A 27,119-nucleotide genomic window follows, 5' to 3' on the forward strand; every position below is an offset into this window, starting at 1 on the left:
AACCTGAGCAGATACAACACCCTGACAGCACCAAACAGAAGAATGATGCAAGGTGTAGGGCTGGTGACTTCCTTTAGTGTTTGTGAGGTTAAAAAAAAAATAAAGGGGGGAGAGGGGGGATGTGCAAAAACCATCTCTACTGAGTCCACCTGGAAAGCTAATAGTTCTCAGCCCCCTTTTAAATGGACTGCAAATATGCACAGGTGTGTGGCACATGAATAGGGCTGAGTGAGCTGCTGAAGGGTGGGATGGGAGCATTGTGTGCTCCCAACTGTTAGCCCAAGCTGAGGAATGTCAACAATATACAAGATATTGCAGGGCTTGCAAGTCAATGTTGCTTCAAGGTGGCCTTGCCTCAAAAAGTAGCCTTATCTGGGGTGGTTTTTTGGTGGTTTTAGGTTTCTATTTTTTTTCTTGCTGCAGAGTGTGGTTATCCATTTGCATATCATCTATATCAATTAACTAGGGGATTGTCTTGATCTGTTGATAGCAGAAACGGTAACTTCAGTGTCAATGAGAGGGGTTGTTCCTCAGAGGCTTTGTTTTCTGCTCCTTGAGACATTTTTTTTTTTTTTTTTAACTGAAAGGGTTCCTTTTGCATTATAGCCAGAAATTGGCATTGGCCTTTAATAATTAGCAGTGTCACCCAGCACAAAAGAAGGATTAGCAGAATTAAAATTCAGACTCAAATATTATATCTATATCTATATCCATATCTATAATATATGCATATATATAAAAATATAATCTCTACATATATATAACAGTCTCACAGTGTATCAGAGGTCGGAAGGGATCTCCAGAGATCATCAGGTCCAACCCTCCTGCCAGAGCAGGAGCACCCAGGGGAGTCTGCACAGGAATGCATCCAGGTGGGGTTGAAAGTCTCCAGAGAAGGAGACTCCACAACCCCCCTGGGCAGCCTGCTCCAGGCCTCTGTCACCCTCACATCAAAGAAGTTTGTCCTCATGTTGAGCGGAAATCTTCTCTGGCCAAGTTTGAACCCATTGTTCCTTGGCTTATCACTGTGAACCACCCAAAAGAGCCTGGACCCCTCCTCCTGACACCCACCTCTCACATATTGATAGACATTGATCAGACCCCTCTCAGCCTTCTCTTTTCCACACTAAACAGTCCCAGGGCTCTCAGTCTCTCTTCCCAGGGGAGATGCTCAAGTCCCCTAAGCATCCTCCTGGCTCTCCCTTGGACTCTCTCCAGCAGGTCTCTGTCTCTCTTGAACTGGGGAGCCCCAAACTGGACACAGGATTGCAGCTGTGGTCTCAGCAGGGCAGAGCAGAGAGGTAGGAGAACTTCCCTAGCCCTGCTGGCCACACTTTTCTTGCTGCACCCCAGGATCCCACTGGCTCTCTTGGCCACAAGGGCACATTGTTGTCCCATGCAGAACTTGCTGTCCACCAGCACTTCAAGGTCTTTCTCTGTGGAGCTTCTTTCCAGCAGGGCAGCCTCTAGCCTGTCCTGGTGTATGTATATATATACCTATCCATAATTCAGTGTAAAATAATATATAAATATACCTATAATCATAGAATAGAATGATAGAATCAGTCAGGGTTGGATGGGACAACAAGGATCATCTAGTTCCAATCCACATGCCATGGGTAGGGACACCCCACAATAATATATATAAAAATAGATATAGAAATGCAACCTATAGATATCTATGATATATATCTATAATATATGTATAATAAAGACATATTTTTATATATTTATTCACATATATATATATATATATATATATATATACAACCAAATGCAATAGTTCTCTAGCCTTAAAGTTTCCTCTCCTACTTCATGTTGAAAGTATCTTTCCAGCTTAAGGAGAGCAACTAAGCTGTGAAGGACCTGGAGAATAAATCTGATGAAGAGAGACTGAAGGAGCTGGGGATGGTTGGTTTGAAACAGAGGAGGCTGAGGGGAGACCTCCTGGCTCTCTACAGCTCCCTGAAAGGACATTGTATAGAGGTTGGTGCTGGTCTCTTCTCACAGGTAATTAGTGATGGAACAAGAGGGAATGGCCTCAAGCTGCCACTGGGGAGGTTTAGACTGGACATTAGGAAACATTTTTTGCTGGCAAGAGTGGTCATGGATTGGAATGTGCTGGGCAGGGAGGTGGTGGAGTCCCCAAGCCTGGTTGTGTTTCAAGGTGGTTTGGATGTGGTGCTTGGGGCTGTGGTTTAGGGGTGACCCTTGTAGAGTAGGGTTCTGGGTTGGACTTTGTGCTCCTGAGGGGCTTTTCCATCCTGAATGTTTCTGTGATTCTGTGACTTTAAGCTTTGCAGAGGTCTCAAGCCCTGTTCTGCCTGAAACTATAGATGGGATTTAATTACTGCATGGAAAACTTGCTTGATACACCTTAAAATTCTTGCAAAGCACAACACTTTTTTAGACCCAGTGCCTAGGCAAGTGCTTTGCACCCTCAGCAAGTTTGCTGCTGGTACCAAAATGTGTGGTGCACCAGAGTGAGTCCAGAGGAGGCCACAAGGATGATCCGAGGGCTGGAGCAGCTCTGCTCCGGATAGGCTGAGGATAGGCTGAGGGAGCTGGAGCTACCTTAGAGCTGTTTTCCAATATCTGAAGGGATCCTGCAGGAAGGCTGCAGAGGAACTTTTCTTGAGGGAGTCTAGAGAGAAGCCAAGGGGGAATGGTTTGAAGCTGAGGTAGAGTAGGTTTGGATGGGATCTTAGGAAGTTCTTCAGTGTGAGGGTGCTGAGATTCTCCAATAGGCTTCCCAGGGAGGTTGTAGATGCCCTTTCCCTGGGGGTGCTTAAGGCCAGGTTGGATGAGGCCTTGGGCAACCAAATCTAGTTGAGAGGGGTCCCTGCCCACCCTGTAATCCCAAACCAGAAGCTCAAGATGCTTGCAATTCCTCTTGCTCATACCTTGTTCTAGCATGATTTGGGCACCACCAAATCCTTAACTTCATTTTTCATTCCTATGAATTTAAACATAACTTTTCCAGTTTTATTATCTTACATCTTACCCTTTTCTCCCCAAACCAGAAGCTCAAGATGTTTGCAGCTCCCTTTGCAAAAAAAAAAAAAAATAGAATAACCTTTAGAGATAATTTAAACCACATATTTTTCAATATTGTGGATAGATTTATGATTGGGGGAAATTATCTGAGCTACTGCAAACTTGATTTACCAGCTTGCCTCTTCGGAAGTGTGATGATTATTACCTTTTTGTTTGATCTGTCAAGTTTTTGACACAAAGTGGTGTGGAGTGATGTTGTACTAACACTAAGTAAATTACTCAGAGAGGGCATCTTGCAGCAGAGAGTAATGGAGTCAGTGTCAGCCTCTGCTGCTCTCTGGGGTTGTTGTGTGGTAGCTACAGGATTGCCCCTGGCCCTGCTTGTGGGTGGGTTCGTGGAGCTATCGGGTAGGCGGGCGGGGGTAAGCGGGGCCCGGCGGGGTAAGCGGGGCCGGTGAGCCAGCAGCGCGGTTCGGCACAGCACGGTTCGGCTCGGTTCGGCACGGCACAGTTCGGCAAGGCTCGGCACGAATCATCATGGAGTGAAACTGAGCACTGGGGATGGGGATGCTTCATCCCTGGAGGTGTTCAAGGCCAGGCTGGATGGGGCCTTGAGCAACCTGGGCTGGTGGATTAGGTCCCTGTCCATGGCAGGCAGCTTGGACTAGGTGATTTTAAGGTCCCTTCCAATGCAAACCAGTGTGTGGCAAGGCTGCACATCCCCACACATGCATGAGAAAAGCCAGAAGAGTGTTTCTGACCCTGGCATGAAGAGTTTAAAGCATGTTGGTGGATCTCCATCTAGTCAGTCTCCTGACTATACACCTCCATGAGGGAGAAATCCACTGTTGTTTGCAAGCACAATTTTGGGCTTGGCAAGTGGAGTTCCTCAGGGATCTGTACTGGGTGCAGTGCTGTTGAATATCTTTATCAGCCCCTTGGCATCAGGTTTGCTGAAGACACCAAGCTTTGTGCTGCACTGGACTCCCCTGAGGGCAGGAATGGCATCGAGAAGGATCTTGACAGGCTTGAGAAGAGAGCCAGTGCCAACTGCAGGAGGTGCACCAAGTCAAAAGGCAAGGTCCTGCATGGGGGTCAGACTAACTCCAGGCACAAATCCAGGCTGGGTGCAGAGTAGATTGAAAGCAGCTCTGAAGAAAGAGCCTTGGAGGTGTTGGGTGCTGAGCAGCTCCCCAGGAGCCAGCAGTGCCCTCCTGCAGCCCAGCAGGCAGCTGTGTGCTGGGCTGCAGCCAGAGGAGTGTGGGCAGCAGGGCAAGAGAGGGGATTCTGCCCCTTGGCTCTGCTCTGCTCAGACCTCACCTCCAATCCTACCTCCAGCTCTGCTGTCCCCAGCAGAAGAAGGACACAGAACTGGTGGAGAGAGCCCAGAGGAGGACCACAAAGATGCTCCAAGGGCTGGAGCAGCTCTGCTGTGAGCACAGGCTGAGGGAGCTGGGGGTGTGCAGCCTGGAGAGGAGAAGACTCCAGGGGGACCTCAGAGCTGCCTGCCAGGACCTGAAGGGATCCTGCAGGAAGGCTGCAGAGAGACTTTTGCTGAGGGTGTCTAGAGATGGGACAAAGGGGAATGGTTTGAAGCTGAGGCAGAGAAGGGTTAGAGTGGAGCTGAGGAAGAAATTCTTCAGTAGGAGAGTTGTGAAACTCTGAAATAGGCTGTCCAGAAAGGCTGTGGATGCCTCCTCCCTGGGGATACTCTAAAGGATCCTGCTCTAGGAGGTCTCTTCCAGCCCCCACCATTCTGTGATTCTGTGACTAAACCAATGAATAACTGCCTGGAGTGGCTTGCAAGGCCACCTGAGGTTCTAAACACTTGGGGTTGAGAGATATTTCTTATTTTTGTGCTTTAAAAGTGGATCAAAAACCTATCAATGGGGGACACACGAAAAGGGAAGAGCAGAGGTACCCTGCCTGCCTCCCTTTGCTAACTGGGAGCAGCCTCACATTCCAACCAGCCTGCAAGCTGCAGAGCCTGTGTGGGCATGTCTGCTCCTCAGCTGTGTGCATGGCACACACAGTTAGGTACTTTTCCTGGGACTCCTGGGGCAGAGTAGAGATTTATGTGGCACAGGCTTTCATTTCCCAAAGTTTCCCTAAGTTTAGAGCTGTGCTTTCTACTGCACCTCCCATGGATTACTTGTGAATAGAATCCCAGCACTGGAGACAGTGAATCAAAGTAAAAAGCTTGGCCATGGGCCAGCATCCTAAAAAAGAGAGAGACTGAGGCAGAACTCATCTCAGATTCCAAGGGTGTTACTCCAGATTTATAGGAGTGCAGCTGAAAGCAAAAGGAAGTTCACTGCCTGTGGTGTCAAAGACATAAGATCCTCCAGACAATGGGCTAGAGATGTCAGGCAAAACACACACTCATGTGTTTCCCATCCTACCCATTGAGCCCAGTATCAGGTGACAGAACAAGAGGAAATGGCCTGAAATTGTGCCAGAGGAGGTTTAGGTTGGAGATTAGGAAACATTTCTTGACTGCAAGGTTGGTCAGGCATTGGAACAGGCTGCCCAAGGAGGTGGTGGAGTTATCTCCAGGGATGGTGACTCCACCACCTCCCTGGGCAGCCTTTTCCACTCTTTGAAAAGCTTTTCAGTCAACAACTTTCTTCTCACATCCAACCTAAACCGCTCTGGTGCAACTTGAGACCATTTCCTCTCCTCCTATCCCTTGTTACTCAGGAGAAGACAGCAGAATCCACCTCATTCCAACCTCCTTGCAGGGAGTTATAGAGAGCGAGAAGGTCTCCCCTCAGCTTCATTTTCTCTAGACTAAACCCCAGGTGCCTCAGCTGCTCCTCACAGGACCTGTTCTCCAAAATAGGAAGAAAGTTCTTCTTCTAGATCATGATTAAAGTTCAATTCTAACACAGTGTCTTGCAATATCCTCAGAGCAAACACCTCCAAGCATCATTACTTTTCTGTTTTGTATTTTCACAGTCTCACAGTAGATCAGAGGTTGGAAGGGACTTCAAGAGATCATCAGGTCCAACCCCCCGGCCAGAGCAGGATCACCCAGGGTAGTCTGCACAGGAATGCATCCAGGTGGGGTTGGAAAGTCTCCAGAGAAGGAGACTCCACAACCCCCCTGGGCAGCTGTGCTGGTTTGAGGCCAGCCAGAACATCTCTTGCCCCGAAAGGGACAAAAGAATGACACATGCAAACGGATTGGAGAGTGGTGGAAAGTTTAAATGGAAAAGCAATTGGTGAAGCTACAGAGAAATTACAAACTACAAAGCATAGTGGAAAAGAACATCCTAAAGCATACAAAACCCCTCACAGAATCCCCAAAAGCTTCCCAATCCTCCCTTCCTCCCACCTGAGGGTCTACCCAATCCCTCAGGGCTCTTCCTTTCCCCCCTCCCACTGCTAGGCAAGTCTCAGTCTGGCCAGGTCTGAGACTGCCCCTCCCCTTCATTCTCCTCCTGGAATTAGGCCTAGTCAGGCCTAAGAGGCCTGAGATACCCCCCTGCCATTGCCCGATAAGAGAGGACATCTCCCATGGGAGCAGAGAGGGAAGAAAGAGGAAGAGAATGACTCTGCAGATGGCTTTATAGGGCGCAGGACTTATGGGTAGAAATACGCCGTTTCCTGTGTCCACCCCTATTGGGCAGGCACCCAGGACACCAGAGGTGTATCTCATGCAGCAGTGGCAGGGGGCACCCAGCCTGAACTGCCACAGCAGCCTGCTCCAGGGCTCTGTCACCCTCACACCAAAGAAGTTTCTCCTCATGTTGAGCTGAAATCTTCTCTGTTCAAGTTTGAACTCATTGTTCCTTGGCTTATCACTGTGAACCACCCACAAGAGCCTGGCCCCCTCCTCCTGACCCCCACCCCTCACATATTGATAGACATTGATCAGATCCCCTCTCAGCCTTCTCTTCTCCACACTAAACAGCCCCAGGGCTCTCAGTCTCTCTTCACAGGGAGACTCTCAAGTCCCCTAAGCATCCTCCTGGCTCTCCCTTGGACTCTCTCCAGCAGGTCTCTGTCTCTCTTGACCTGGGGAGCCCCAAACTGGACACAGGATTGCAGCTGTGGTCTCAGCAGGGCAGAGGAGAGAGGTAGAAGAACTTCCCTAGTCCTGCTGGACACCTTTCCTGCTGCATCCCAGGATCCCATTGGCTCTCTTGGCCACAAGAGCACATTGCTGTCCCATGCAGAACTTGCTGTCCACCAGCACTCCAAGGTCTCTCTCTGTGGAGCTGCTTTCCAGCAGGGCAGCCTCTAGGCTGTCCTGGTGCCTGTTGTTATTTCTCCCCAGATGTAGAACCTTTATAATTCTCTGGTTTTCTGCTTCTCTGAGCTTCAGTCTTTGGAAGCAATTTCTGACAAGGACTCTCCTCAAGAGCCACTGGGGGGAAATTTCCAAGAGCTGCTCAGTTGTTTAGCAACTCAAATGTGCACAACCTATACTCCTGAGAAGCAGGGAACCCTTGTAAAGTCTTTGTCACATGAATGTTGAGCAGACTGAATTCTGTCACAAGATTTCCCACCCTGAGATCTGCTCTTTCTTACTGAGAGATGTCCAAATGGCAATGATAAAGTTGAGTTCTTCAGGAAAGCTCTTTCTGCTGTGGTCAGAGAGCTCTGCAGACCAGCCTGCCAAGCCTCTTTAAGGCATTCAGCTGCTGCAATTAGCAGACCTGTGCTGGCTGAAGTGAAAATTCACACATCCTGGGGTAGAAAATATAAGTGCTGAAAAACAACCAAAAAAGAAGGAAGAAAAAAAACAAAACAAAACAAAACAAAACAAAACAAACAGAACAAATAAAATTGCCTCCAGAATGAACCAAAAGCTTCTTCCCATTTTTCTACCCAGGAGTAAAAAAAGGGCTAAGCTTCTCCTGACCTGAGCATGGGGGAGGGATATATGAAAAGGACTGTATCAAGGGAGGCCTCAGGCACAGCTAATAAATCCTTCAGTCAGATTTATTGTTCTGGTTGAAGAGGTGACCACAGTGTGGGGTGAGAGACTTTCAACACTGGGATTCAGAGGCTTGCCGATTGTATCCACCACCTGCTGCACTTTGACTTTTGGCTCATTGGCAGATGCAGAAGCCAAGGCAGTCAAGGAAAAAAATGAAGGAGAGCAGAGTTTTGTGCTGCTTGAAAGGCAGCTAAAAGGCAAGAGAGGCAGACATCAGTATTACAGAGACAAACTGTCATTATAGCATGAAAAACATGAAGCCATGGAATCATAGAACTGTCAGGGTTGGAAGGGACCTCAAGGCTCACCCAGTTCCAACCCCCTGCCATGGGCAGGGACACCTCACACTACAGCAGGTTGCTCACAGCCACCTCCAGCCTGGCTGCAAAAAACTCCAGGGATGAGGTTTCCACCACCTCCCTGGCAACCTGTGCCAGTCTCTCACCACCCTCATGGGTAAAATTTCCTAACATCCAATCTGAATCTCCCCATTTCTATTTTTGTTCCATTCCCTCCAGTCCTATCACTCCCTGACACCATCAAAAGTCCCTCCCCAGCTTTCTTGGAGCCCCCTTCAGATACTGGAAGGCCACAAGAAGGTCACCTCGGAGCCTTCTCTCCTCCAGACTGCACAACCCCAACTCTCTCAGTCTGTCCTCATAGCAGAGCAGCTCCAGCCCTCTGCTCATCCTCCTGGCCCTTCTCTGGACACCTTCCAGCACCTCCAGATCCTTCTTGCAACAGAGACTCCAGAACTGGACACAGAGCTCCAGGTGTGGTCTCAGCAGAGTGGAGCAGAGGGGGAGAATCCCCTCCCTGGCCCTGCTGGCCACACTTCTCTTGCTGCAGCCCAGGCTCTGCTTGGCTCTCTGGGTGCAAGTGCTCACTGCTGGCTCCTGTTGAGCTTCTCATCCATCAGCACCTCCAAGTCCTTTTCTTCACAGCTGCTCTCCAGCCAGTCCCTGTCCAGCCTGTATCAGTGCTTGGGATTGCCCCATAGCTCTCCAGGACATGGTTTAGTGAGCATGGTGGTGGTGGGCTGATGGTTGGACTTGCTGATCTTTGAGGTCCTGTGAGGAGCAGCTGAGGGTCCTGGGGTGGTTTAGTGTGGAGAAAAGGAGTTTGAAGGGAGACCTTCTGGTTCTCTCCAACTCCCTGGAAGGAGTTTGGAGCTAGGTTGGGCTTGGTCTTTTCTGCCTAGTAACAAGTGATAGAACAAGAAGAAACAGCCTCAAGTTGCCTCAGGGAAGTTTTAGGTTGGATATTAGGAAAATTTTCTTTCCTGCAAGGGTGGTCAGGCTTTGGAACTGGCTGCCCAGGGAGGTGGTGGAGTCTCCATCCCTTTAGGGGTTCAAAAATGTTGTGGACATGGTACTCTGGAACATGGTTTAGTGGGCATGGTGGTGTTGGTTTGATAGTCGGAGTTGATGCTCTTTGAGGTCTTTCCCAACCTTAATGATTCTATGATATGGCTCTGACTGATGCAGACTCCTGCTCTTGGGCTCCCACTGCACCCTACAAACCTGCTTGAGCAGCCATGCTTTGACCCCTACCACTGCTACAGATCCTCACCCAACTGAGGTGCCCACTCAGAGATTTCAGAGTAAGAGTTTTGGCTGATAGGAAATGAGAATAAGGAGGTTGATAGAATCACAGAATGCCAGGTTGGAAGGGCCCTCAAGGATCGTCTGGAAGGGACCTGAAGGATCATCTGGAAGGGACCTGAAGGATCATCTGGTCCAACCTTTCTAGGTGATAAATGGAAATGAGGTGGCCCCAGAATCCTGTTGAGCTGAGTCTTGAAATGATAGGAAATAAAAATCAAATAAACAAACAAACCTGATAGGAAATGAAAGTAAGAAGGTTGATTGAATCATAGACTCACAGAATGCCAGGTTGGGAGGGACCTGAAGGATCATCTGGAAGGGACCTGAAGCATCATCTGGTCCAACCTTTCTAGGTGATAAGTGGAGTTGAAATGAGCTGACCTCAGCATCCTGTCAAGCTGAGTCTTAAAACTGATAGGAAATAGAAGGAAGAGTTTGGGGTTGATAGGAACCAGTAGCTAAGCTCCCTGTGCACTTAGTGAGGTGCATGGCACTTCTGAAAGGAGAGCTCAGGTAGGGCAATAAAGAAATGCTGAGAAAACCTTGATGTCCATCACTTAGGATTAGGTGATGGCTAAGTTGGGTTATGATGGCTAAGAAAGGTTTTTGCAGCTCTAAGGTCTGAACTCAGGAGGGGAAAATAATGGTTTGGGTAGTTAAATCTCTTTGTTCTTCCAGCTCTGTTTTTGAAGTCTTCAGACTGACTCCTGCAGCCTGTCTGTGCTTTGTCATGTCAGTATTTGCACTGGGAAATAAATGGGGCCTGTTTGACATTCCCTTCCAAAAAATGTGTGTGTGCATGTTCAGCTCCATTAACAATAGGGGTGTAGGCTGGGCAGGAGAGACCCTGACCCCAGGAAATTATTGCCTAGCTGCTGGTAATGGCAATTGCTTATCTCTTATTTAAATAATCAGGTTAAACACCAAACAAGTCTTCTAAACTCTGCTTTCCCCCCCCCCCCCCCCTTTTTTTTTTTTCCTTCTTGTTAAGCTCAAAGAAATCTTGGGGAGAAAAAAAACCAAATCCTTCAGAGGATCCTTCCTGCTGGCAAGCTGTGAAGTTGTTCCAAACAACAAAAACAAGATGAATAGTTTAAAAAGCCAGCAAACCAATTATAAACCTGAGATGCCCCTTCTCCTCCAAATGCCAGCTGAAAGGCTGGATTGTTATCTGGGCAATATTAGCAAGAAATTTAGATTGGTATTTTCCTATGGAGAAGGAATTAATTGAGGATAAAAGTACTTCTGGTTGGAAACAGCATGGAGAAATCAGAATTAATTAAGCCACCAGAGTTTCATAGCTGAGATTTTGGTGTTTTGACCTTCTTGTAAGCCAAGTGGATTTGTTTGGGTGCCCACAGCCCTGCTGCTACCACCAGAGCTCATTCACCAGTGCATGCAGCAGGCTCCTTAGCATCTGAGGTGAGCTCATCAAAATGTTTTGTGCAATTGAGATTCTAAGGGTCAATAAAAGAGTTAAGCAGCATTGAGAGTATCAACAAAGTCAGCTGTTGGTACAGGTTCCTGGTTATTAAAGTCATCCTGGGATAAAATCAGCACCCACAGTAAGCATGGGCTGTGAGCAGGATCTCAGATGCCTGTAAAGTTCTTACAGTTGGGTAATTGAGGGCATTGAATGAGATCTGAAGAGGGTAAGTTGACACCACCAAACCCAACCCTTCTGATGGTCAAAGAGATGTGATGGTATCTCCTTTACAGAGACTTAAGTAACACTCCAATGCTTCTGCACCCCCCATAAAAGGCAAGAAACACTTTGAAATGCCTGACAGGCTGGAGGCTGTGCCCACTCCATGAAATAAAGGGCAGTGACCTCCTCAGCAGAGTTGTTTTATAACAGTGCTGTTCCTACAGGTTGAAAGCACAACATCAATTTTGCAGGCAAGAGCTGGAGGAGAGCAGTGTGTGAGGGGAGGGCTTTTTGGTGGCTGCCATACCATGGAATCATAGAATTGTTTCACTTGGAAAAGACCTTGAGGATCAGTGACTCCAACCATCAGCTCAACACCACCCTGGCCATCAAACCAAACCATGTCCCAAAATGCCATATCCATGATTCTTGAACATCTCCTGGGATGGGGACTCCACCACCTTCCTGGGCAGCCTGTTCCAATGCCTAACCACTCTTGCAGCAAAGAATTTTTTTCCTGCTCTCTAATCTAACTCTCCCCTAGCACAATTTGAGGCCATTTCTTCTTTTCCTATCACTTGTTACTATGGAGAAGAGACCTCCTGCAACCTCCTATCAGGGAGCTGTAGAGAGCAAGGAGGTCTCCCCTCGGCCTCATCCCACAGCTCCCTCAATTGCTCCTCCCCAGCCCTGTTCTTCAGACCCTTCCCCAGCTTTGTTGCCCTTCTCTGGACACATTAAAGCAACTCAATGTCATTCTTGTAGCGAGGGCCCTAAAACTGAACTCAGTACCATCCTGAAGCTCCTGGACTTTTTTCTTCATTTTCTGCTGAGGTGCAGCCAAAGATCAGAAAGGTTTTTAACTGTCTAATGGTTATTTGCCTAGTGGTCAGGAGAGCCAGGGAGAAGAAGAAGCCTGCAGGATCCTGGCTTTAGAGTCTGGCTCTTTTTTAAGACACTCGTCTGCAGAACAGGAATGCTACTGTATTATCCTCCTGGCCTGGATCTGAGACCTAACACTGCTGCAGCAGACAGCTCACTTAGAAGAGGAAAAGCAAATGGAGATTTGGAGGTAAGGTGCAGCTTGGTGTCCACAATTAATACTGTAAGAGAAACCAAACAAAACACAGAATGGTGGTGGTTGGAAGGGACCTCTGAGGATCATCCAGTCCAACCTCCCTGCCAAAGCAGGATCACCCAGAGAAAAATCACGCAGGAACATAGCCAGACAGGTTTGGAATGCCTCTAGAGAAGGAGACTCCACCACCTCTCTGGGCAGCCTGCTCCAGTTCTCCAGCATGCTCAAAGTGAAGAAATTTTCCTAATGTTTATGTGTTACCTCCTGCATTCCAGTTTGTGTCCATTGTCCTGGAACAGGGCACCACTGCAAAGAGCCTGGCCCCATCCTCTTCTCACCCACCCTGTAGATATTGATCAGCAATGAGAAGAGCCCCTCTCAGTCTGCTCTTCTCCAGGCTAAACAGCCCCAGGTCTCACAGCTTTTCCTCCTCAGAGTGATGCTCCAATCCCCTCAGCATCTTTGTGGCTCTCTGTTGGACTCTCTCCAGTAGTTCTCTGTCTACCTTGAGCTGCATAGAGCTGGACACAACATTCCACCAGGGCAGAGTGCATGGGGAGGAGAACCTCCCTTGACCTGCTGGCCACACTCTATTATCTAATAGATAATAAGGAGCCTCTGACTTTCATAAAGGCAAACTCAGTGTAGTGCAGAGATTAGAATCAATGCTAGAGAGGAATGAGGAAGGGATCACAGAGCATCATGTGGTGTCCTCAGGCAGAGAGCATATTCACAGTGAGGCCAGAGAGAGAGGGACAGGGGACAAGGAGAGATGGGTGAACTGCTGCAGTGACAAAGAGCTCAACAAGGTCGAGATAAGGCAGGAAGAAAGATTAGATAAAGGAAATTGCTGATAATGTGTCAGGATTAAGGCAAAAAAGAAGGAATTTTAAATGGAGACAAACAAGGAAGTGAGCTTGGGAATGGCACTTGAAACTGAATAGGATGTGCTAAGATCTCAGACTGAGGAAGAGCTTTGAAAATGAGAGTTGGGAGAGGATGTGCTTGAAACCTGGGTCTGGGTGGCAGAAGAGATGAAATTTTAAAATCTCCTATTCAGAAGGAGTTTTGGAGTTTCAGAAATTTTCTCCAGAGCCTTCAGCAGTTCAAGAGTAGAAACAGTGGTGCCTGGAGATCTCAGAAAGAGACCAGGACAATGAACAGCAATGTGGATCAGAAGACACATATGGACAGATGAAGGCTGGAGAAGAGCTCAGGATTTGGAGTTCTTGGGTGGGCAGGAGTTAAATTTAGACCAAGTTAAAGGCAGAATGATTTACAGACTGAAAAACAAGTTTGCCAAGTGAATAGAGAGAGGCACAGCACAGGAGGAGGACCAGGATTGGGACTGGGCAAGGGGAATTCTACAATGGGAAAAACAGAGCACCCTCAAAGACAAGGTCTTCATGTGGAGTAGGAGGTGGGTGAATCAAAAAGCATCTGTGCTTGCAAGGACAACAGTCTTGTAAAATATGGCTGAATTTGAATCATTCCCATTAAACTGAGCAGTTCTGTGCCACATGGAGTTCACAGATTGGACTGGGTTGGAAAGGGTCCCCAAAGGTCACCTTCTCCACCCCCCCCTACATTCAGCAGGGACACCTCCAATCAGATCTGACTGCTCAAGGCCACATCCAGTCTGATCCTGAGTGTCTTCAGGGATGGGGTCTCAACCACAGCCCTGAGCAGCCTGTTCCAGTGTCTCACCACTCTCATTGTGCAGAGCTTCCTCCTGATGTCCAGCCTAAACCTGCCCTGCTCCAGTTTCAAACCATTGCTCCTCATCCTATCACCTCAAGCCCTTTTAAGCAGTCCTTCCTTGGGACTAAACCTAACCAAGTTGAATAAATACTCCTTGGCTCTTGCAGCACCTGAGGTTTTCTTCTCTACCACATCTTCCAGGTTGGTTTTTATTTTATGTGAAAAGAGGGAAATGGTTTTATGCTTTGAGACTTTCCCACCACAGAAGCCAAAGAGCATTGAGTGCAGGTGATGTGCTTCAAAGGCTGTGGTGGTTTTAAGGCTATACCTTTAGTTTCTTTTCCCAAAGAACACAACAAAATCACACTACCAAAAGGAAGGAGGATGGAGGTGATGAGCTTTAAGATTGGTATTCAGCAGCATGAGTCTGTAAAAGAGACTTTGAGAACAGAGGGAAAGAAACAGGTTGTCAAGGCACCAAACGCCTGAGCCTCTCCTTGAGGTTTGCGTTAGGGTCATTGGGTTGGAACAGAGAGTTTCAGGACTGCCAAGTGTTTAGGTGGCAAGAAACTCCTCCAGATGTCCAGGAGGAAATCTACTGAAGCTACTCTGCTCCAGTTTCAAACCATTGCCCCTGATCCTATCACCACAGGCCCTCTAAACCTTGCCCAGCCTTCTTGTAGGTCCCCTGCAGATACTGAAATGCAGCTCTAAGGCCTCCCTGGAGGCTGAGCTGAGCTGAGCTGACCAACCCCAATTCTTTCAGCACCTCAGGAGAGGTGCTCCAGCCCTACCTTCATGCTGAGAGCCCTGGGGCTGTTTAGTCTGGAGAAGAGAAGGCTGAGAGGGGATCTGATCAATGTCTATCAATATGTGAGGGGTGGGTGTCAGGAGGAGGGGGCCAGGCTCTTTTGGGTGGTTCACAGTGATAAGCCAAGGAACAATGAGTTCAAACTTGAACAGAGAAGATTTCAGCTCCACATGAGGAGAAACTTCTTTGCAGTGAGGGTGACAGAGCCCTGGAGCAGGCTGCCAGCGGGGTTGTGGAGTCTCCTTCTCTGGAGACTTTCAAGCCCCATCTGGATGCATTCCTGTGCAGACTCCCCTGAGTGCTCCTGCTCTGGCAGGGGGGTTGGGCTGCATGATCTCTGGAGGTCCCTTCCCACCCCTAACCTTCTGTGATTCTGTGACTCTGTGATTCTCATGCTTCCCAGAACCCTTTTCTCCTTTTCAGAGAGCTCTGATGGCTGCCTCCCCAGACAGCCTTAATGTCTGTAATCACCCTGCAGTGCTGTTCATCCAGCTTGACATCATGTGCCTTTGAAAACCTGTCACAACCAGGTCAGTTTGAAAGGATGCTGTGGTGTACCAAAAAAAAAAAAAAATTACTTCTCCTGCCCTTTGGCTGCTGAAGAGGAAAATTGATTTTTTTTTTTTTTCCTGGGGGGTGTGCATTATGCAATGAATTTAAATGGTGTATTTGAGACAGCTTTGTAAACATAGAGCTTTGTACAGATAGAGGGAGAGATTGGAGGGGATCAAACATCACCAAAAGCAATTGAAGGTATTCTGACAACATATTAAAATCTTTTTTTTATTATTTTCTTTTTATAACTGAATCTTGTCCATCATGCTGCTGGACTAATGATCCAGGCTTATCTTTGTGCTTTATGTGGTCAGTAGAAATTCTGGTTTGCAAAAGCAACTGGTCACTGCTCCAGCTTCCTACTCCCTGTGATGGTTTTTAGAGGTGCTTCTGGTTACACTGCTTAGGTTGACTATCTAGACTGGGAGTGCTTTTGAAAAGAAAAATTCCTGTGCTGTCATCCAAGCAATCAAAACACTCATTGTTTGCTGAGCAGTGGAGGATGGAGAGGAGAGGGAGAGGGAGAGGGAGAGGGAGAGGGAGAGGGAGAGGGAGAGGGAGAGGGAGAGGGAGAGGGAGAGGGAGAGGGAGAGGGAGAGGGAGAGGGAGGGGAGGGGAGGAGAGAGGAGAGGAGAGGAGAGGAGAGGAGAGGAGAGGAGAGGAGAGGAGAGGAGAGGAGAGGAGAGGAGAGGAGAGGGAGAGGAGAGGGAGAGGAGAGGGAGAGGAGAGGGAGAGGAGAGGGAGAGGAGAGGGAGAGGAGAGGGAGAGGAGAGGGAGAGGAGGAGGACGACAACTTTGGGGACCCAAGGGTTGCCATTCATTGGCGTGGCCAATGCTTTCCTGTCCCTTCCCTGCTGCCCCTCAAGCTTGTGTGTGTAAAACTCCAGCGTTCAAGGTAAGGCAACAAACTGAAAGAATGTGAGCCCAACCCTGGAGCTAATGCATTTCCTGGCCAGGACATCTCCTCCTCGCTCCACTGCCCTCACAAAGCCCTCACTGACTGCTGGAAGGGAGTGGTGGGACAACAAGCACCGGTGCCACACCATCAGGGATGACAAATTAAACACTAATGTGTTTGCTAGAGGCTTAGTTGCTGGGCTGGGGTGGCAGATAGGGGAACCCTTGTGCTCTGTGACCTTTGCTGCTCTTACAGGGGATGGGTGCAGAAAGGTTAAGGAACAAACACTCTGCTCTCTTTTTTTTGATCAGCACTGTGACACTGTGCTCCAGCCCAGTCACCTGAGAAAGAAAACTGCTGCAGCTTTTTACCCTCTCCATGGCAATGTGCTGAATGCTTCTGTGGCCCAGGCATTCTTTTGGAAAGGGGATTAAGATTCCCTGCCACCAGGAGCAGCCTCTTTGCAGCACATGGTTTTATGACTGGCAAGGATCAGTTTATCCCAAGTCAAAGCAGATTATTTATTTTTTCTCTGAAAATAAGCAAGAAATTGTGTATTTTTTAGCAATTTTCTCTGGATGAATTACTCTCCTACAAGCACCAGCATCTCTCTCACCAAGCAAAGCAAATAAGCTATTAATTCTCTGTTTCTCCTCAGGGTATGTGCATGAGCAGCAGTTGTAGAAGCTCATCAAGCTGCTGTTTGCTCCTCACAGAATCAGAATCTCTGGTGCATGTTTCATTATTATTTCAAAACACACTCCACCCCCCACCCCCTCCAAAATATTCTATTTATTTTTTTATTTATCATTCCTTTCCAGGAAAATTTACACTCCTTTAAATGGCACTGTCAGGACCCCTCCTGCTGCAAGTTGTGCCAAGAGGAGTTCAGGTTGGATATTAGGTAAAAGAAAAAAGAAAAATTAACAGAAAAGGTTCTCAGGTATTGGAGCAGGCTGCCCAGGAAGGTGGTGGAGTCACCATCCTTGAGGGTATTTAGAAGGTGTGGTGCTGAGGGATATCTCTTAGTGGTAGGGCTCAGCAGAAGTGGTGGAATAGTGAGCTCTAGATGAGCAGTTTGAACTCAAAGGTCTCTTCCAAACTCAACAGTTCTGTCGTTCTAGGATTCCAAGTTTCTCTAGGTCTCAGTTCCTCCTTTCTCCAGCAGAATCTTTCTGAAGTCTGGTGCCAAATGGTGGAGAAGAACAGGGGACTGGCATGGAGCCTGATGTCCTCCACTTCAGGTAATCTTGAGAGCACTACAGTGAAATATCCCAAAGGCTTCATCTAGGTCACCAAACTGCTTCCCACATGAAGACAGGTCCCCATTATCCAGAGCAGATCAGTCAGCTCCAAAGGTGACTGAAGAAGCTGAGATTAAAGTACAAGAGCCAGAATAATGCTAGCCCAGTATTTTATTTTTTATATTAATGGTGATCTATTGCTGTTTACAAGGAATTCCAAGAACACAGAATCACATAATTGTTTGGAAATTGTTGGAAAAGCTCTCTAAGATCATCAAGTCCAACTGTCAACCCAAGACCACCATGAACACTAAATCATGTCCCAAAATGCCTTGTCCACAAATTTCCTGAATACCTCTAGGGATGGTGACTCCACCACCTCCCTGGGCAGCCTGTTCCAATGCCTGACCACTCTTGCAGTCAAGATTTTTCTTCCTGATATCCAACCTAAACCTCCCCTGGGAACACTTGAGGCCATTCCCACATTCCATCATTTGATGCTAGGGAGGAGAGTCCAACCCTTACCTCATTCCAACCTCCTTTCAGTGAGCTGCAGGGAGCAATGAGGTCTCCCCTCAGCCTCCTTTTCTCCAGGCTAAACACCCCCAGGTCCCTCAGCTGCTCCTGTTCTCCAAACCCTTCACCAGCTTTGGTGCCCTTCTCTAGACACACTCCAGCAACTCTGTCTCTCTATTGCAGAAGAGACATCAACAACACAGCAGACAGGAGGGAAAAAAATGGTGTTCAGACCCTTGTTTATGTAGGCAGAGCTCACTGTGCAGTTCTCCAAGCACCGGCATTCCATCCTCTTTTATTGATGGAGTTCATTAAAACGTGAGCTGCTAATACACCATGCACTAAAAAAGAAATCCCATAAACTATTCTCCTCCCCCTCATCAAACCCAGCAACCATATGGTAGGAGATGGCTTGGAGGGACACCTCCTATTGCAGTGATGAGCCCCTCCCTCCCTTGTGGAGGGTGCTTCTGCTCTGGCAATTGCTGTTCAGAGAAGGTCCATTTGTTTCGGTGGCATATCAGGGCAAGCCAAGCAGAGCTGCAAGTTAAGCCTCAGAGAGAGAATTCACCAGCAGCAGCATTTGGGCTGCTCCCTTTCAGATGCAGCATTTATTTTCATAAGCCCCTGGGGGAGCACCTCTCCCAGATGCACACTATCTGCATAATCAGCCAATTTTAGAGAGATTAAATATTCATATCAGGCATCTTGAGTTGTGCTAATGCCCCTCTGGGGTTCTGAGGATCCAGGAGGAGTTTTGGTTGTAATTTGTTTTGTTGTTGTTTTGGTTGGTTGGGTTAGGTTGGGTTTGGTTTTGGTTTTATTTTCATTGGTTTGATTTGGGTTTGCTTTTATTTCAGTTTGTTTGGTTTGGTTTGGGTTGGTTTTGGTTTGGGTTGGGTTTGCTTTGGTTTAGGTTTGGTTTGATTTGGTTTTGGTTTTATTTCGATTGATAGGTTTGATTTGGGTGTGGTTTTGGTTTTATTTTGGTTGGGTTGGGATGGGTTTTGGTTTTATTTTGGTTTATTTTGGTTTGGTTTTGGGTTGGGATGGGTTGGGTTTGGTTTGATTTTGGTTTAATTTGGTTTGGTTTTGCTTTTATTTTGGTTTGGTTTAGTTTTGGGTTTGGTTGGCTTTGGTTTGGGTTGGGTTGGGATGGGTTTGGCTTTATTTTGGTTTGTTTCATTTGGTTTTGCTTTTATTTTGGTTTAGTTTGCTTTGGGTTGGGATAGGTTGGGTTTGGTTTGGTTTTGGTTTGATTTGATTTGGTTTTGCTTTTATTTTGGTTTGGTTTTGGGTTGGGTTTGGTTTGGTTTTGCTTTGATTTTGGTTTGGTTTGGTTTTGGGTTTGGTTTGGTTTAGTTTGGGTTTTGGTTGGGTTGGGTTGGGTTTGGTTTTATTTTGGTTTGTTTGGCTTGCTTTGCTTTGCTTTGCTTTTGGTTTGGTTTGGTTTGGATTGGTTTGGTTTTGGTTTGGTTTTGGTTTGGTTTGGGTTGGGTTGGGTTGGGTTGGGTTGGGTTTGGTTTTATTTTGGTTTGTTTGTTTAGTTTGATTTGGTTTGGTTTGCTCAGGTTGCTCAAGGCCTCATCCAAGCTTGTCTTGAACACCTCCAGGGAGGGGACATCCACAACCTCCCTGGGCAACCTGTTCCAGTGTCTCCCCACCCTTCCTGTAAAGAGTTTCTTCCTAATCTCCAGTCCAAACCTGCCCTCCTCAAGCTTCAATCCTTTCCCTCTTGATTTTTCTAATTATATTAACTTTTTTTTTTTTTTTAAGTGATAACTATCCTCAAACACCAGAAAAGCTTCCAAGCATACCTTGGAAAACCAAGGCAAGTTTTAGGTCCCTGTGAAGGGATCCCTGGACAATGAGGATGAGGAGATTGTGACAAAAAAATTGCCACACTAAGGTTCAGTAAATTTCCATTCACTGCTTGAACTGTTGTGCCATTCTCTCTGCATTTTGCTGTGTATAAACTTCATAGAGTGACAGAATGCAATAGCTTATGACAGAAAACAGGACAGTGCTGCTTTCCTCTGCTGCTTTCCCCTTAGCTTGACTTTTGGCAGCCCCACATGCTGAGCTGCTGCTCATCTTGCCAGTTCAACACAAAAGGAAGCCAGCAGATGGAAGCAATGAAAAGCAGAATCTTCCCTGCACTCCTTGGCAGCCAGTGCAATGTGCTGATTTTTCCAAATGCATCATGGTTCTATGGTACATTACCACATCTTCCATCCCTTCTGTGCTGATGGATGTTGGATGGAGCAGCCTTCATTTCAGGACAAGGAGGGGGAAAAGGAAAAAAAAAAAAAAAGAAGCCTCATGGAGAATAGAAATGGGCATGCTGCTTCTGTTTCTACAAGTCAAGAGCAAATGTTTCAGCCCCCAAAATGTTACATGGGATTAAACTCTGGATAGTTGCAACCTCTAACGTAGCTACTATGCATACTGTGGTACTGTGGTGTGCTCATTTTGTCTTTGAGTATCACAGGATCACAGGATGTCAGGGGTTGGAAGGGACCCAAAGAGGAGTCCAACCCCCCTGCCAGAGCAGGACCATACAATCTAGCTCAGGTCACACAGGAACACATCCAGATGGGCTTTCAAAGTCTCCAGAAAAGGAGACTCTACAACCTCTCTGGGGAGCCTGCTCCAGGGCTCTGGGACCCTCCCAGTGAAGAAGTTCCTCCTCCTGTTGAGGTGGAACCACCTGTGCTGGAGTTTCTATCCATTGCCCCTTGTCCTATCCCAGGGAGCAAGTGAGCAGAGCCTGACCCCTGCCTCCTGACCCCCAGCCCTCAGATATTTATAAACATTTATTAAATCTCCTCTCAGTCTTCTCTTTTCCAGACTACAAAGCCCCAGGTCCCTCAGCCTCTCCTCCACAGGCAGTGCTCCAGTCCCCTAATCATCCTCACAGCCCTCTGCTGGACCCTCTCCAGCAGGTCCCTGTCCCTCCTAAACTGTCTAACATTGCTTTATGTAAGGTGGAATCCCTTGCAGCTATTTGTGCTGTCCACCAGAAGTTGAACTGTGAAACTCCTTTTAGCTAACAAAAGGTTGAAGGCTGGATATTAGGAAAAAGCCTCTTCCCAGAGAGGGTTATCAAACATCAGAAGAGGCTGCCCAGGGAGGTGGTGGAGTCCCCATCCCTGGAGGTATTTAAAAGCTGTGGGGATGTGGTGCTGAGGAATGTGGTTTGGTGATAATGGCTTAGCAGCAGCAGTGGCATTGTGAGCTCCAGGTGAGTGGTTGGACCTGATGATCTCAAAGGTCTCTTCCAGCCTCAACAGCTCTATGATTCTATACTTGGCTCTGGCTCTGCAGAAGAAAAACCTCCTTTGCAAGGGACTAGCTTAATTCCACTTGAGTTCTTAGCCTGTTCTTAAAAACTGAGCTGCCGTGACAGACTCTCTTGTGCTGAAGACTTCCTATTGTTGGATCCTCACATGTTGATTGAAGTCAAGAGAGGGGATTCTGCCCCTTGGCTCTGCTCTGCTGAGACTCCACCTCCAATCCTGCCTCCAGCTCTGGTGTCCCCAGCAGAAGAAGGACACAGAGCTGGTGGAGAAAGTCCAGAGGAGGACCACAAAGATTATTCAAGGGCTGGAGCAGCTCTGCTGTGAGCACAGGCTGAGGGAGCTGGGGGTGTGCAGCCTGGAGAGGAGAAGACTCCTTGGGGAACCTCAGAGCTGCCTGCCAGGACCTGAAGGGATCCTGCAGGAAGGCTGCAGAGAGACTTTTGCTGAGGGTGTCTAAGACAGGCCAAGGGGGAATGGTTTGGAGCTGAGGCAGAGCAGGGTTAGACTGGAGCTGAGGGAGAAGTTCTTGAGTAGGAGATGGTGAGACTCTGGCACAGGCTGCCCAGGGAGGCTGTGGCTGCCTCCTCCCTGGGCGTGTTCAGGGCCAGGTTGCATGAGTCCTTGAGCAGCTGAGTCTAGCTGAGAGGTGTCCCTGCCCATGGCAGAGAGGATGGAGTAGATGAGCTCTGAGGTCCCTTCCAACCTAAGCCAGTCTGTGATTCTGTGATTCTGTAAGTTAAGTCTTTAAACTCTGAGACAGGACATCAGCTATAGATCAGCCCAGCTTCAATCACCACTGGGAAACCCTAACACATAATAGCAAGTCAAGTGAAAAACAGGGAAAGAAGACAAACAAGAAGTCAACTCTGAGTTTTATGAGGGCAGTAGGTTAGTGGAACAGAAGATTCAATATTTTCCTCTACTCTCAGTCTAATTTTCACTCTGTGTGTAACTAAACCCTTCAGTGTGAGTGCACAGTTATGGCATCTCTGTTTTCCTGGTGGCAAGGAAAAAGTGTTCAGGAGGAGTTTAGCAAATTTATTTGAAATTCATGACCACATTTCCACCAGCTGGGACTTAGCCAATGTCTGCTTTCAGTCTCACACCCAAAGCACGTCACAGTGCTCCCACTTTGATATGGGAAGCTGAATTTATAATCAGCTAGAAGACAGCAAATATTGGAGAGCCTTCAAGCCAGAGTGGTGGTGAGAGGAGGCTTCAGGCACTGGAGAAAATGAGAAATTACTTTGTGCTCTGGATCAATGTGAACAGAGATAGGTCCCAGTCAGGCTCTGCTGATTTGCATCCAGGAGATTGTCAAAATCTGAGCTGTCTTTGTGAGCTCTGCCTGGTGGAGAGCTGGAGCACCTCTTCTATGGGGATAGGATGAGAGTTGGTTGGGGCTGTTCAGCCTGGAGAAGAGAAGGCTCCAGGGAGACCTCAGAGCAGCTTTCCAGTACCTGAAGGGGGCTTACAAGAAAGCTGGGGAGGGGGACCAGAAAGCCAATCACATCCTAGGCTGCATCAAGAGAAGCATAGCCAGCAGGGTGAGGGAGGGGATTTTCCCCCTCTGCTCAGCTCTTCTGAGACCCCACCTGGAGCACTGTGTCCTGTTCTGGAGCCTCTGTTACAAGAGGGATCTGGACATGCTGGAAGGTGTCCAGAGAAGGACCACCAGGATGAGCAGAGGGCTGGAGCTCCTCTGCTATGAGGACAGACTGAGAGAGTTGGGGCTGTGCAGTCTGGAGAAGAGAAGGCTCCCAGGAGACCTTCTTGTGGCCTTCCAGTATCTGAAGGGGCTACAGGAAAGCTGGGGAGGGACTTTTTAGGGTGTCAGGAAGTGATAGGACTGGGGGAATGGAGCAAAACTAGAAGTGGATAGATTCAGATTGGATGTTAGGAAGAAGTTTTACACCATGTAAAACTGGCACAGGTTGCCCAGGGAGGTGGTGGAAGCCTCATCCCTGGAGGTTTTTGCAGCCAGGCTGGATGTGGCTGTGAGCAACCTGCTGTGGTGTGAGGTGTCCCTGCCCATGGCAGGAGGGTTGGAAGTGGATGATCCCTGAGGTCCCTTCCAACCCTAACAATTCTATGATTCTGTGATGTTTTACAAGGTCTAAGCTGGAAGAAAACAGATTTAGACTGGAGGTTAGGAAGAAGTTCTTACAGTGAGGGTGGAGAGACACTGGAAGAAGTTGCCCAAGGAGGTAGTGGATGTCCCTTCCCTGGAGGTGTTCAAGACCAGGCTAGATGGGACCTTGAGCACCCTGGTCTAGTGGGGAGGATTGCAGGGGTGGTTTGGAACTAGATGATCTTTAAGGTCCCTTCCAAACTAAACCATTCTGTGATTCTATGACCTCCACCTCTGGTGTACCCCCTTTGCCACAAAAGCCTTGTGATCACTCTTCTCAACCACTATCTTGTCTTGCTTCACCCCATGTTAAAACCAACTGCACTTTACAGCATTTTCAGAAAGGATCAGACTCTTGCCCATTTTATTTCTTTTTTTTTCTTTTTTTTCTCTTTCACAGTCCAATAAACCCAACCCTCTTGAATCACACTGGGAGATGGTGAGGCCACACCTTGAATATTGGGTTCAGATTTGGGGCCTTTATTGCAAGAAAGACTTTGAGGTGCTGGAGCATGTCCAGTGAAGCTAGTAAAGGGCATAGAAAACAAGTCTGATGAGAAACTGATGAGGGACCTAGGGCTGAGGATGAGGATGAGGGAGACCTCCTGGGTCTCTACAACTCCCTGAAAGGAGGTTGGAGCCAGGTGGAGGTTAGTGTCTTCTCCCTAGTTACAAGTCACAGAATGAGAGGAAATGGCCCCAAATTGCACCAGAGGAGGCTGAGTTTGGATATTAGAGAAAATGCTTGACTGAGGTTGGATATTAGAGAAACTGCTTGACTGAGGTTCTCAAAGACTGGAGCAGGCTGCTCAGGGATGTGGTGGAACCCTCATGAAAAGAAATGGTCTGAAATTGTGCCAGGGAGGGTTAGGCTGGAGATTAGGACATATTTCTTTGGTGCAAGAGTGGTCAGGGACTGGCATAGGCTGCCCAGGGAGGTGGTGGAGTCTCCATACCTGAGGGTGGTCAAGAAATGTGTAGACATGGCACTTTGGGACACAGTTTAATGGCCTGGATAGTGTTGGGTTGATGGTTGGACTCGATGATCTTGAAGGCTTTTTCCAACCTTAATGATTCTATGATTCACATCACCAGAGCACAGCATTCAGAACATGACCCAGAGCATTAACTTCAGAGCCCCAAGTCAGGGTCAGCAACCCATGAAGCATAAATCCTTTACCTCAGCAGGGCTGCTGAGATTGGCTACATTTTATGACCAGATTTCCAAACCCAAAACCACCTTTTTTTTTTTTTTTTCAGTACTTACAAAGGCAAGTTGTCCTGCTCCTGGAGTGGTCCAGGAGTTCCAGCTCCAGGAAACCAGATTTTTATTCTTCTCTTGGGACCAAGCAATTCTCTGTTGGAGAGGCTTTCCTCTTGGACTGCTTGTTCCAGTTACTTGGTTACTGGTTTCCAGCACGTCACTGAGGGTGGTTCTCTGGGGTGTGCTTCTGGTTATGACTCCTTGGAGTATTTATCTATTTTTTCCTTGCAAAATAAACAGAAACCTTTCAGTGAAAGAAGGGCCTAGGACTGCTGATGGACAGCAAGTTCACCATGAGATAGCAATGTCCCCTTGTGGCCAAGAAGGCCAATGGGATGCTGGGGTGCGTTAAGAAGAGTGTGGGCAGCAGGTCAAGGCAGGTTCTTCTCTCCCTCTGCTCTGTCCTGATGGAGTAGTGTGTCCAGTTCTGGGCTCCCCAGTTCAAGAGAGACAGGGAATTACTGGAGAGAGTCCAAAAGAGGGACACAAAGATGTTGAAGGGAATAGGACATCTCTCTTACTAGGATAGGCTGTGACACCTGGGGTTGTTGAGGCTGAAGAAGAGCAGCCTGAGAGGGGATCTAATCAATGCTAATCAATATCTAAAGGGTGGATACCATGAGGATGAGACCAGGCTGTTTTTAGTGATGCCTAGTTCAAGGGCAAGGGGCAGCAGATACAAACCAGAACCCAGGAGGTTTCACTTGAGCTTACAGAAGAACTTCTTTACTTTGAGCATAAAGCCCTGGAGCAGGCTGCCCAAAGAGGTTGTGGAGTGTCCTTCTCTGGAGACTTTCCAAACCCACCTGGATGTGTTCCTGTGCAACCTTCTCCAGGTGAGGCTGCTTTAGCAGAGGGTTGCACTGGATGGTGTAAATGCTGAAAAAAAAAATATCTTTGTTTAGATATAAAGGATTTTCTAATTATCTTTTTTTTTTTTTTTCCTTAATTTGAAGGGCTAATTGCTGTTGGATGTACCAGAAGGTTTTGCTGCTTATTGCTGCTGTCAAGTTTGATCTTGAGTCACCAAAGTCAGGAAAAGTCCCAACTCAGAGTGACTGAGCCATGAGAAAGTTGATAAATCCTGTTCCCTGCTCTGGAGTGATTCAGATTCTGTGTGCCTGCTCCTGTGTATTACCATTTTAATTACTGTACATGAGACTATGTAATATATTCAGCAAGACATGATGCAGAATAATGAAACATTTCATTACAGAAGCATAAGCCCCTTCATTATATTGTCAGAGGAAGAGATTTGTTCTATTATAATTGTTTTTATATTTACCAAAAGGAAAAAAAAGAAGAAGAAGAAGGGGAAAAAAAAGAGATCTCAAATATATTAAGCTTTAGTACACTAATTAGGTAGTGCTTTGCAGTACCTGTATGTGTGATTTTCTTTCTCTTCACAGCTGGCAGATAGTGTGGGGCACAGAGCTTTGCTATTAAGAGATGAGGAATTTTAAAGAGGTGAGCACAATGTTGCTTTGCTCTTGGTTGCCTTTTCATTCTGGATGCACCACTGGCCTGGCTTCTTCTCTATTTTTTTTTTTCCTTATTCCTTCAACTTTCTTTAATTTAACATTTTTTATGTGGCTGCTTTTCCACTACAAGTTCATTTGTACTACTTGCAGTAAGTCAGCTATAGAATAACAGAACCATAGAATCCTAGAAGCATAGAAAGAATCATAGAAGCATAGTGATGGAATCACAGAGTCATGCAGTCATAGAACCATAGTCATAGATTCATAGACTTATAGAACCATAAAATCATACAATCATAGAACCATAGAGTCACAGAATTATAGAATCATAGAGTCATAGAACCATAGAATTATAGAACCATAGAATCATAGACTCATAGTCACAGAATCACAGAATCATAGAATCCTAGAGTCATAGAACCATAGAATCACAGAATCATAGAACCATAGAGTCACAGAATCATAGAGTCATAGAAACATTGAATCACAGAATCATAGAATCATAGAATCGTAGAACCATAGAATCATAGAATTATAGAACCATAAAATCACAGAATCATAGAATCATGGAATTATAGAACGATAGAATCACAGAATCATAGAGTCATAGAATCATAGAAGCATAAAATTATAGAACCATAAACTCATAGAATCATAGTCATAGAGTCATAGAATCATAGAACCATAGAATCACAGAATCATAGAACCACAGAATTATAGAACCATAGAATCAGAGAACCATAGACTCATAGAATCGCAGAATCATAGATTCATAGAATCATAGAGTCATAGAACCAGAGAATCATAGACTCATGGAATCAGAGTATCATAGAAGTGTTTTGGTTGGAAGAGACCTTTAAAATCATCAAGTCTAATCCTCAGCCCAACACCACCCTGTCCATTAAACCATGTCCCCAAGTGCCATGTCCACACATTTC

The sequence above is a fragment of the Indicator indicator genome, chromosome 9 (assembly GCF_027791375.1).
Source record: "Indicator indicator isolate 239-I01 chromosome 9, UM_Iind_1.1, whole genome shotgun sequence".
Classification (NCBI taxonomy): Eukaryota; Metazoa; Chordata; class Aves; order Piciformes; family Indicatoridae; genus Indicator; species Indicator indicator.